Raw genomic sequence first — 12335 nt, 5'->3', positions numbered from 1 at the left:
TCATGGAAACCTTCATGGAAACCCTCATGGAAACCATCATGGAAACCATCATGGAAACCATCATGGAAACCATCATGGAAACCTTCATGGAAACCTTCATGGAAACCCTCATGCAAGTTCAGCTGTTGGCCCAGGGTGTTGTCTTGGGGTTGAATTCTGCTAAACCCAGCCTGGTTCACCAACTCCAAACACGCATCCTGCTTTTGGAAGCAGGATTTGAGGATGACCTGCTCGGTGGCCTGGAAATCTGTGACCACCAGTCCATCACTGGAGAACCCTCAAAGCCCAGTGCAGCTTCCATGGGGCAGATTCTTCCACAGACTTCCCTGAAGTGTGGAGCTTCTCCTGGGAAGCAGGGACAGCTCTCCAGGGTCTCTCCCCAGGGCTTAAGACAGAGATCTGTCTACTGTCTTGTTTGGTGAGTTATATCAACCTCTACTAAAGGATTTTCTTTTACTGGCTTTGACACAATATCTTTAATATAATTGCTTTGATACAGTGCACTATTATATTCTCCTAGTAGTTTTTTACACTGTGTAGTAAATAATTATGGTTGAGATCTTTCATTGTTCATTTATTCATCAGCTGTACCTCAACCCTTCCCTGAGGAGCTCAGGAAGCCAGGGAGTCCTTTCTGCCCCTCATGACTCAAGGGCAGGGCTTCTTTAATAACTTGGGCTACGCCTTCCACTCTCTCTCCCGTGACAGAAGTAAGACCCTGGCCCAGGAGCTCTATCTGGCCTGTGAAAAGAGATGCAAGTCCTACATTTTGTCATGTTGGGGTCCTCAATTTGGCCACAAACCCCTTCATCTTTCGTTTCACTCCTGAATGATTCCAGACCTACGACTCACGTGATTTAGAATTCCAAACCTGCAGTGACCCAAGCTAATTGATGAGAAGCAAAAACATTATTTCTGAAAGGAAATAATGAAAATGTTTGATTGCTGTTTTTGTTTTGTTTTGTTTTGTTTTTTTTATCTCAGTGAAAACATTCTTATTTTAGCAGCATTAAATCAAAAGTGAGAGATTAGTATTCATTTCCATAACCTCAACAGGCACATAATGAGATTACTTCTGTTTCCACAAGCTAAAGAATTATGTGTGTCTTTTGCATGTGTTCCTTGAGTTTTTGTTTGAAAAATGGGTAGGAAGTAAAATCTAGATATTTTCCAACTACATAAATTTACCTTTTTTTACTACGGGGTAAGGACAACCTTCTTTAAACATTTAATGTCAAGAGCTATTAAATTAATACAGGTTTACCCTGTAGAAGGTGAGATACCAACAAACTGACAGTGAAAATTAATCCACGCATTCGTATTTAAAAAGAACTTGATTCAGGGTTTAGGATGGGCTTAGACAAGAGGACAGATGAGTTTTTTGAACTCATAAAAAATGTTTAAAAATGTGGGGTTTGTATATGTCTAGAAATTGAGATGGATAACAGGGATGTAAAACAGGCCTCTCTTTGCTTTGCATCAGCTGAAGCTGTAGCAGAATTAATTGCCTCTATCACCCCTCATGTAAGTCTTCTGCATTAATTACAAAGTAATTTTTAATGCACTTTGAATCTTATACTTTTCACCTTATTTTTCCTGTGTATTTGGTACAAAGTACCTGAAAAACTTGCACAAATTGTATTCAGTGAATGCAGCCACTGACTGGAATGCAGCATGATAATTAAAGCTCATTAATTAGTTTTGTTTTTGCTCTCTAACCCCTTGCCAAGGAACTGGTAATCCTTCTAATCCTCCTCCAGTAGCCATGTCCTACCAATCCATTTTGTAGGAAGGATGGCAGTGCTGGATTTATTTCAGCATTCAAACCAAAATTAACTTTAAAATAATCCAGAAGAGATTTTTTTGGCCTGAAATCTCTGCCCAGTATCCCTGAATTTTATTCCTTTGACCATGGATAACTTTCAAAGCAGGAGCTAGAGTGATTAATGACTTGTGTGTTGCTCAAGCCCTGAAGTAACAAAAGCTGATGGATCAATCTTTCAAATAATGACAAGGAAAATAATTGACAAATCTAGATAAGCCAATTTTTTTCTGTTATCAGCTGGATTTGCCTCATTACAACATCCCCACATCACAATTCTCTCACTTAAGTGGGATGAGAATTGTGTGAATCACCACACTTCATGCAAAACATTTTTCTCCTTGATGTGCAGAGAACTGTAGTCGGAGGAGGGAACTTTTAAAGGTCTTGAGAACACAGAGTTAAATCAGACAACACAGGGAGAAAAAATACGGGTACAGAAAACTGAAAATCCTGTAGAAACATTAACCTGTGCTCAAGCACAGCATATGTGAGGATATACAGAATACACAGAACAGAAGAGAAGGTGCAGAGCAATCAAGATCAATCATCAAAGAATTAGTCAGCAATGGTGAGAGGCAGCAGTAAAATTGGCTGCCTTTGGGATAATTCTCTGGTGAAGTAAAACAGATTAATGCTGTTGAGACAACATTTGCCCTGAGAACTCTCTTGTTAGAATCCAGCAAACATCAGAAATTAGGAAACTACTCTAACAAAACAGATTATTTGCTGCAGAACAGGAGGGACAATAAAGGCACCTCAAGGAAAATCTGGTTTCATTGCATTATGTTAAACATGGATATATGTTTCAGTGAGACCCCTAAAACAGAGGACAAATATGTTGTTTCATGTCATCTTTTTCCTTAAACCCGGTATTTATTAAAATCCTGCATCAGAGGACTTCGAAAGCCTCAAACTGTAGTTTTAAAAATTCTGTGTGCGGCGTGGAATAAAGAAAACCAAAATTACATTGCACAGCTGATTCGATGGAAAGATTCACTATAAGGATACAGTTAGATATAAAGATACATTCGAATATTTCTCATGGTTTTATTCCAAACAAGACATGAGCTGTGTATAGTTACAGGGAAAAATGGAACATTTCCATGTATCTTCTGTTGCTTTCCTGGGATAATCTCATTGCCAATGGTGTGGCTTCTACATCCCCATATTTTTTTCCCTCAACACAATATTGTAACTCAATATGGAATATTAAACTCTGATATAACACCAAGCTAAAATATTGTCTTACTGTTACAGCAAATTAGAATAATTCTTATTAAATTAAGAGCTGTTGTACTACTGAAGATGAGAAATAATTTTTTTTATTAAATTTCCTTGTGGAAAGGATGTATTTCCTGAAATGCTGAAGCATTCCCAGAAAATATTTTGTTTTACAGTAACTGGTGCCAAAATTTGCAGGATTAACCACATAATTCCTGGGCACTGCATCTCTTCAACTCCTCACTGCCTTTTTTACAGGTCTCAAGACACTGAGCAGAAAGTTCAACACTCCTGAAATCTCCAATAAAGACCCAAAACCCTGTGAAGTTCTGGTTTAGTGTGGGCACTAGCTGGAAAATTTAAACCTCCAAGCACTCAGGAGTGAAATGGGCTCTGAGGGGGTTTTTTTCAGTGCTGAAATCCAGCAGAAGCAGGTTTTTGGGGTCCAGTAGGAGACCCTCACCCTGCACAATGAGAGGAGAGATACACAAGGTACCAGGGTCAGGGGAGACTCCAACTCAGTTAAGAAAATCAAAATAAGTATTTTTAAAATTCCCAGACCGACCTTTCTAAGATGATTTGTGAATCACCCAAAGCCTCTCCCCGTCATGGCAGAGGATCAGAGTTTCAGAGACACACACTGGTATCTTTCCCAAGTCCAACCTGGTTATCCTCTGCATGGATAATATAATTTCAGGAATTATCCAGGAACTGTCAGTCCCAAGACTCTCCTCAGACTCACAGAAGAAAATTACCTATACTTCCTAAAGGAAGTAAAGTAAAGGCAGAAGTTCCTTAGGAGTCAGAAACTCTGTTATTCTTCTCCTTAAATTCGAAAAAGAACTAAGTTGAAAGTTTTTCTTCAAGCAAATGGAAAGAAGACTCCTCTCAGGGCTCCAGCAGTTCAACAGCTTAATCTTTGACCTCTCATTTCATGACGAGCCTCAGAGCAGATTTTTTAGGAATAAATGAATGACAAATCTGTTGTGATTATTTTTCTTTTTTTTTTTTTGGTCAGAAAACTACTCCTGGTCTTTAACAGAGGTGGTAATTTGCTTCTCCAGGAAAAAGCAAAGGGGATTGCAAAACAACCACGGATTTGAAATGATTTGTCTGGGGAATAACACATCATCTGTGCTCAGCAGCCTCATGAGAACTGTGTGAAGTGCTTTAATCAGTGCATTTCACACATACTTTTCAGCTCTACTTTAGGTGGTTAAATATGTACTTGGGATCTTTTTGTTAGTTTGTTGTTTGGGTTTTTTCTTCCATATTTTTTTTCATAATCACTAGTGCTGGAACCCACTGGAAAAGGAGAATAAAAAATAACAAAACAAACCCAACAAAATGAATTTATTTTTTTTTTGCTGCTGGAAATATCCATTTTTTTTTTTTTTTACATAATCATTGTATCTTTTATTCTGAGTTCTATAAACCTCCAGGTGGTAAAAAAGTATGAAAAGCAGAAGGAAGGAATCATATTTTTCGCATGCAAGGTTGCTGCTTCTGGCTAATTCCAGGACACACCTAGTTAAGTGAATTAGCAGATGTTGCCCTTTTCCACAGCAACTTTAAAGAAGATAATTGAAGAGCACAGCAAGTGGAAGCCACAGTGGTTGGGCAGATAAGGGCACCCCTCAGAGCTAAAAGACACAATAGCTGCTGTCTGGGACTGTGCACATGAGGCACTGAGGCAGAGGAGGATTTCACTCATGAACATAAAAGCACATAAAGCAGGATTAAAAATATGAGCTCACAATAATAATAACTAGAGCAATACCAGCTTGTTTGGAGCTCAGGCACACAAATACAGCAGAATGATGGAGACAAACCAGGCTTTTTTTATACTTAATGGCCCTGTAAATATATTATTGCCATGGCCAGGAGATGACCTCTGGTTTTATATCAGCTATCCCTGATGCCAACTGTGCAGGACTCCACTGTTGGGCTTGTTACTGGCTTGTTATCTCTTGTTACAACCTGCAGCTTCACTGGGGGACAGCAGCAAACAGCTCAAAATCCAGGCACAGAGTAGAAGCACGAGCCCAGAATTAGAAGCAGAGCCAACACTGGATTGCACTGAGACAGGACGAGAGGAAATGACCTCCAGTCACACCAGGGGAGGTTTAGGTTGGACATCAGGAAAAGATTCACCACAGGAAGGGTTGTAAAGCGTTGGAGGGGCTGCCCAGGATAGTGGTGGAGTCCCCATCTCTGGAAGTGTTAAAAAAACCATGTGGATGTGGCACTTGAGGACTTGGTTCAGTGATGAACGTAGTGGTGGTGCTGAGCTGATGGCTGGACTTGTTGTCTTAAGGTTCTTTTCCAACCTCAATGATTCTGTGATTCCACCCTCTGATTGAGGTCTGCAAGAAAAGGTGGGGTTTAGGTGTACCAGAAGGAAATGGGAAGAGCTGAGAGGAAACAGAGAGCTGAGGGACAGGGCAAGGCAGCTGCCCTGGCCTGGGAACCTCCCCCAGCAGGGCTGGGCACTGCAGAGCCTGGGAACAGGAGCCAAGGGCTGAGGACCATCTAACACTGAATCATCTTATGAAGGGGACAAGCTCAAACTGGGAAAGGAGGGAGAGGAAAGAAGCTGTTCAGTTTTCACAGAATCCCAGAATGTGCTGAGTTGGAAGGGACCCCACAAGGATCATCCAGTTGTGATAAACACAGGTGATAACTGGTGTCATCCTAGGAAAGAAGAAAACAAATAGATTGTAAAACTTAGTTACACCCCCATAAAGACAGAAAACAGACCAACCTTCCCTGTCCTCCTAGCCAGGAATTATGTCCAAACTGGGTCAGGTCAAAAAGCTTGCTGGTGCCTCTTATTGAAGAACATATGAATTTATAACTTGACGTAGAGATAACAAATTAGTCTTAGCTGTGAGAATAAACATATGTCTAATACCTGAAATAGCAATGTAAAATGTACATGCATGTGATATGTGTGGCAAGTTCGAAATAAATATCAGACTCATGCACTGTATCAGGGTGGCAGGCCTAGGAGAGGTTCTATCTCTTCCTGTCACCACAGTGCTGTTTGCTTTTACCATATAATAAATTCTAATTTGAAAAGCTATTTATCTGAGACCCTGTTTCTCACACAGTCCAACCCCTGACCCTGCACAGGCTCATCCCCAAGAGTCACCCCCTGTGCCTGAGAGTGCAGTCCTGGCTTCCTCCCTCCAGGAGCTCCTGAACCTGATGTCTTTGACCTCAGCAGCCAAAACCATGGAGAAGGCAGAGCCCTCGGTGACAAAACAGGGCCAGCTGGCTCTGGGGATGGCTCTGAGGGGCTTTGTTCCTCTTTTCCAGATCACCACAGATACACTTTAATTGCAGCAGAAGAAAATTTGGTCTGTCACCTGAAGTCACGACTTTCCAGTCTATCCTTCCACTTTCCTCCCAGCCCTCTGAGATTTTTTTTTTTCCCCAAATAAAAGTCTGGAAGCTGCTGCAATGACTGCTGTGTCTCTGACAGCTGCCTCTCTCCACTCTGCTTGCTACAGAATCCAAACAATTTTTCCTACCTCAGCCACAGGGAGTAGCTACAGGTAAGTTTTGTTTCATTTGCTGTATTAAATAAAAATTCTCTGCTGTCATTGTAGCTCAGGACAAGTATCAGGCTCTTCCTGCCCCTCCTTCCAGTCCAAAATATATATAATTGTACAAAGAAAAGGCTTGAAATCCCTAATCTGAATTAATATCAATGAAAAAGCCAGGATTTAATGACTAAATTGTTTTAATGAGCTTTGGATCTGACCATTCACTCAATGAAAATGTTACACAGTGAAGTGCTTTTACGAATTTAGAGCTTCTTACCAGTTTTGATGAGCATCAAAACTCCCCTTATACAAATTCCTGAGATTAAGTCTCTCTCCTGTCTTTACTTTTCATATTAGAAAGAAGGAACCAAGCACATATCTTAAAATTCAAAGTGCTGTCAACTAAGCAAAACGGTTTGTCTATAAGAGAAAACTTTTTTTTTAAAATCTAACTCTCTATTACACAAATAAGACAATCAGTGATAGATAAAACTCCCAGAATAAGGGGCTATTTAAGTTGCTAAAATATAGGAGAGAAAAAGAAAGTGAGTAGTTAAAATGCACAACTTCAGACTTTGGTTAATCATTTTAATGATAAATTTACCTGAAAAAAGGCCTTGTGAAAAATTGTGATATTTTCCAGTGACTTGCCTTGACGTGTGGGGAATCATTGAAAGGAGAAAAAAAAGGATGCAAATAGAAATACAAAACAATTAATTAGTGCTGAGGTATTTTCCACAGATATTTTTTTCAGATGGAAGCATTAACTAAAACTGAATGTGCATGAAAACCTTTATATTTATTATAAAGGATGGAAGATGAGGCTGACAATCTTATCCAGCACTTAAATAAATTAAAATAAGGCTCAAACCATGTAAAGACGGAAAGACTGAAAGTATAAAATACCAGTCCTGCTCTGCAGTGGGTTGGAAAAGTGATTTCACAAATTAAACATTATGATTTCCAGCATCAAGAAGTCGAAAAACTGGCTATGATTGGTGCAGTCCTTAATTAAGACAAATATTGTTCATGCTAGAAAAAGACTCAATTTCCTAAATAACAGTCCTGCATCCCCAGTGGGATAGAATATTCTAAAAACCTGTAAATAGCATTTCACTTTAGCTAAATTAGAGAGTTTGTCAGAGGGCTGGAGGAGCTCTGATGGGAGGAAAGACTGGAAGAATTGGGATTATTCAGCCTGGAGAGGAGAAGCTTTGGGGTGACCTGACTGTGGCCTTGCAGGACCTCAAGGGGATAAAAGAAACATGGAGAGAGACTCTTGACAAGGGATGGAGGGACAGGACACAGGGAATGGCTTTAAACTGGCAGAGGGCAGGGAGAGATGGGATATTGGGAAGGAATTCCTGGCTAGGAGGGTGAAGAGGCCCTGGCCCAGGTTGCCCAGAGAAGCTGTGGCTGCCCCTGGATCCCTGGAAGTGCCCAAGGCCAGGTTGGAGCGACCTGGGCTGGTGGAAGGTGTCCCTGCCCATGGCAGGGGTTGGCACTGGATAAGCTTTAAGGTCCCTTCCCACCCAAATTATTCTAAGATTCTATCTTTATTTCTTTTCTTTCCCTCTCATTCCCACTGATGCAACACAACTTCTTGAACCTACCAGGACAGACGTGGATTTAATTCAAGCTTAACTTCAAGCCTGTGATCACATTTTACTACCAGTTTGGCACACTGAGGACAATGACAGGTTGCCATTTGTCCCAAGAGGAGCAAAATCCTGGCATTTAAGCTCTACCTGCTGTCATCTGATTGAAGATCTCCTGTGTTTCTGTCCTCTGTCCTGTCTCTGGACACAATTTCACAGAAAAGATTTGGTTTAGGCTCAGAATTAGGGACCTATTTGTAAAAACCGGTCAAACTTCTCATAAAAATGCCTGATGAGTTTATTATCAAAAAATATTAAACACAACTTGACTTAAATCTCAGTCCATGGAACCATATTTCAAGGGGGAGGGGACAGTAAAACAATAATGAGGAACATTCTGGGTTTATTCAGCTGTTTCAGCTTCTTAATTAGATGTCATAGTTGATTGCAGGAGGTTCAGGATGTTCTGTGTTCTTCACACTGAAACTTCTAATGAAACAATCATTTTAATTATCTTTTTCTGCATTGCTGCTCTGATTTCTGTGCAAAGTTATTGGACACAAAGCCAATTTTTAAAATACAGATAACTCAATTTATGGATGTGTCTGTGTATAATTGATTTGATTTCCAACATAACTACGATTACAGGAAGATGCACTGACAGATATCTCAAAGCTCCAGGGTGTCCAGAATGTGGCCAACTCCTCTCCTCCCTGGAATTACACAGACTCTTCCTCCACATTTAAATCCTTTCACCTCGTGGGAAGAAACAAGGCTTTGTTTGCCATGATTAACAGATTCCATGAACTTCTTGATTTCTCCCGCTACGACTAATTAATCAAATTATAAATAAATGATGATTAAATATAATTTAAATCATAATTTAAAAAAAATATAATTGAATTCTTTGCCCTTTGCTACCAGTCTTGAAAATCCTGAAGACACTGCTTTCTGCTCAGCCTCTTGCCATGACCTGCCATGTTTTCCCTGGGTATAATTGTCAGGAATGATCTCCAGGCAGATGGAGCCCCTGCAAGGTTGGAAATTCCCCCTGCAGTTCTGTTAAGTGACAGTTTCATCCCAGGGAAAAATAAAGCAGCTTCACACCATCTGATCCTGGTTAATGTGACAGCCCTGACTTTAAAGTGAATTAACATGAGTTCCTTCCATCCCGGGAATCCAAATTAGGGCCTGGAGAAAGGGGAATGGTAATTGGATTTCAGACCTTACAGATGCAGAAAGGGAAGGAGATTTCATTTCTCTTTTCCACAAACCAGAAGCTCCCCTGACCTGAAACCAGGAGTGAAAGCAGAGCCAGGAGCTGCAGATCTGACCCAGAGAAAGGGTTTAGTCCACGCCCAAAATGGACTTTAAAACAGAATTCCAAATCTTAAAAAAAATTCCAAATATTCACTTTGGGCTTTGATGATTGAGGTAATTGCAGGTTTATGAGAGAGGAAAAGTGCAATAGGGCTTCTTATTTTAATACTTTTTTAATACTTGATCTTGGAAATGAGAGCTGATGGTGGGAATTTAGGGAGAGGTGAGAGGAAAATTGTGAGGATTATCTCCATTTTATGCTACTGAAACAAAGAAAACAAAACGTCCAAATTTAATCAATCCTGGGAAATCTAATTTACAAAACTTGTATTGAGACAACATGGGGTGAAAACTGAGGAGACATTTGGGGCTAATTACAGCTAAAAAGCTATTTGGAAAATAGGTTTCATTCTGTGTGAAATGCTGCCATGGAAGATTTCTGAAAACCAAAATCTGATTTTTTTTTTTTTTTTTCAAATTCGGTGGGTATTCTAATTGATTCAGTACCATGAGAAAACACATTGCACAAAATGACAAAGAGATGTTTTAAAAATATTTCAGCCTTTTCATGTGGACATATATAATGTCAAAATATTTTAGACTAAATGTTAATAATGCCATATATCACCTACACACATAGGCTGATAAAATCTACATTTTGATTTTGATGGGTGATCCAAAAGACAGCTGAGACAAACAGGCCATTTTTATTATCAAATTAGTGAAAGGAAACAAATTAAACTTCATTTTTAAAATGTTTCCCTGTTTGTTGGAGCAACTCTAGTTCCCAAAACCTTTGGGGTTTAATGAAATTCCATTTTCAGACTAAAAGATCTCTTAAAAAATGGTGGTTTTTTCAACCATGTTTGATTATCAGGATACAGATTCCCACCATGAACAAGTTGCTCCCTGTTGATGCCTCAATATTCATTCAAGTCAGTAAATCCCATGTTTCACTGGGAGATTACTCCAGTCAACAAATTATGTGGGTGCACTTATTTTTCTCTGCAATAAAAAAATAAAAATATAAATAAATACATAAGTGAATAAATATATAAAATAATATATATTTATCTATAGAATTAAATAAAGAAATATATAAATAAGTCTTCTGATTCAACCTTGAGTGATAAAGACCTTAAGTAAATAAATAGGTGTTGAGTCAGGACCATTGTCAGTGTTTCAGATTCTTCCTGCAGTGCAGTTCATCACCAAAATGTTTTGTTTGGATGACTTTAAAACAGAAATAATTAAACTTACTAAATTGTAGGGACCTCAAACTGAGCCTGTGGAGCTTCATGTGGAACTTCAGAATCAGAATGTGAGTGACAGGAACTAGAGCTTATTTTATATTTGATTTGTAAGACTTTTAGGTCTTACAGTTCATAATAAATTGGGCAAAACTTCTTAACAAGACATTGGGGAGATTCTCCAAGTCAGAAAAAGTCAAATTATTTACAGCACCAAGTGGATTTAAGTGCAGAATTTGCTCCTTGGAAGACTCCTTTCTTACCTTTCAAACAACCTTAAGGTGGATCTCTCATGTCCCTTGATTATTAAATTATTTCTCAGGCTAAGAAAAATTAAAAATTTGACATGAAAAAATATAAAATTTATGTTTTATATATTATAATGATTATATATAATAATATATTTGTAATATAATAATATATTGTAATTTTAGAATATATTATAACAACACATTTTTATATATATTGTAACAATATATTAAATAGGAAAAAAAAGGGAAGCAGAAATTGGAGACTGAGACTTCAGCCCTTCTGATCCATAAGGAAAATACCCCATTGATCTGCACATCTCTCCATTTTGATATTAATGTCATCAGAATTTTCTTCTCATGCTGAGAAAAGGGGCTGCACCCTTTTCTGTACAAATAATCTCCTTAAAGAAATCTGTTTTCTATTTATCCTTTCAGTTATATCACAGTGACGAAGGTTTGCTGGTTTGTTTTTCCCAGTTGAGCAATTCTAGGAGGCAACTCTGATTTAAGTCCTGCCCTGGGACAAAAACGTTCCTCCTTCTTGACTTATAATTCATCTCCTGCCTTTGTAAGATAGTCCTTTATTTTATTACCCATTACATGTCTTCATTTGACATATATATAAAATATATAAATATATATGAATATATATATATTTTCACACTGTTGAATTCTTGTGTTGACCATTGTGTCTGTCTACCAGACAGCACAATTTCTTTTTAAAAAAATTATTATTTTGTCTTCATCTCCCTGAAAATCTCCTGGGACAAACTCACAGTCAGTTATTTCTTGCTTGTCCTGATTTTCCTGGGATCACCCTCCCTAACTGCCAAACATCCTGGAATGAGATACAGCACAAGCATCCTTCAAAAGCTCCCAACAGGTTGTTTATGTAAATTAATAAATTCCTTAAGTTTATATAGTGGAGAGCAAAGACATTTTCCCCCTGTGCAATCCCCCAGGAATGTTCATGGTTCAAAGGGAATGATTTACACATCCTAAAGGAATATTTTTCTAACCAATGTGTATTCTTTAGGCTTTTATTACTAAACTAAACCAAACCAAAAGCGGGTTCTTAAATATTGTGTAGCTCTACATATGAAACACGTGATTTACAGGACATATGGAAGAGTTCTTGTGGAATTTCTGTCAGAAATAGTAATTTTAATGGATCCACATAGATGTTTTCCAGCCTGGTTATAGCAAATCCATGTGGCTCTAGTCAGTGTCACAGGATTTACTTGCATATGTATTTATCTGTAAAGCTAATAATCTGCTAATGATTTAGCATTTAAAGCACTTTAAAATGTTGCCTCTTA

The sequence above is a fragment of the Corapipo altera genome, unplaced genomic scaffold, assembly GCF_003945725.1.
Source record: "Corapipo altera isolate COAL_440 unplaced genomic scaffold, ASM394572v1 90, whole genome shotgun sequence".
In the NCBI taxonomy this organism is placed as follows: domain Eukaryota; kingdom Metazoa; phylum Chordata; class Aves; order Passeriformes; family Pipridae; genus Corapipo; species Corapipo altera.
Note: the sequence above shows the minus strand (reverse complement) of the source record.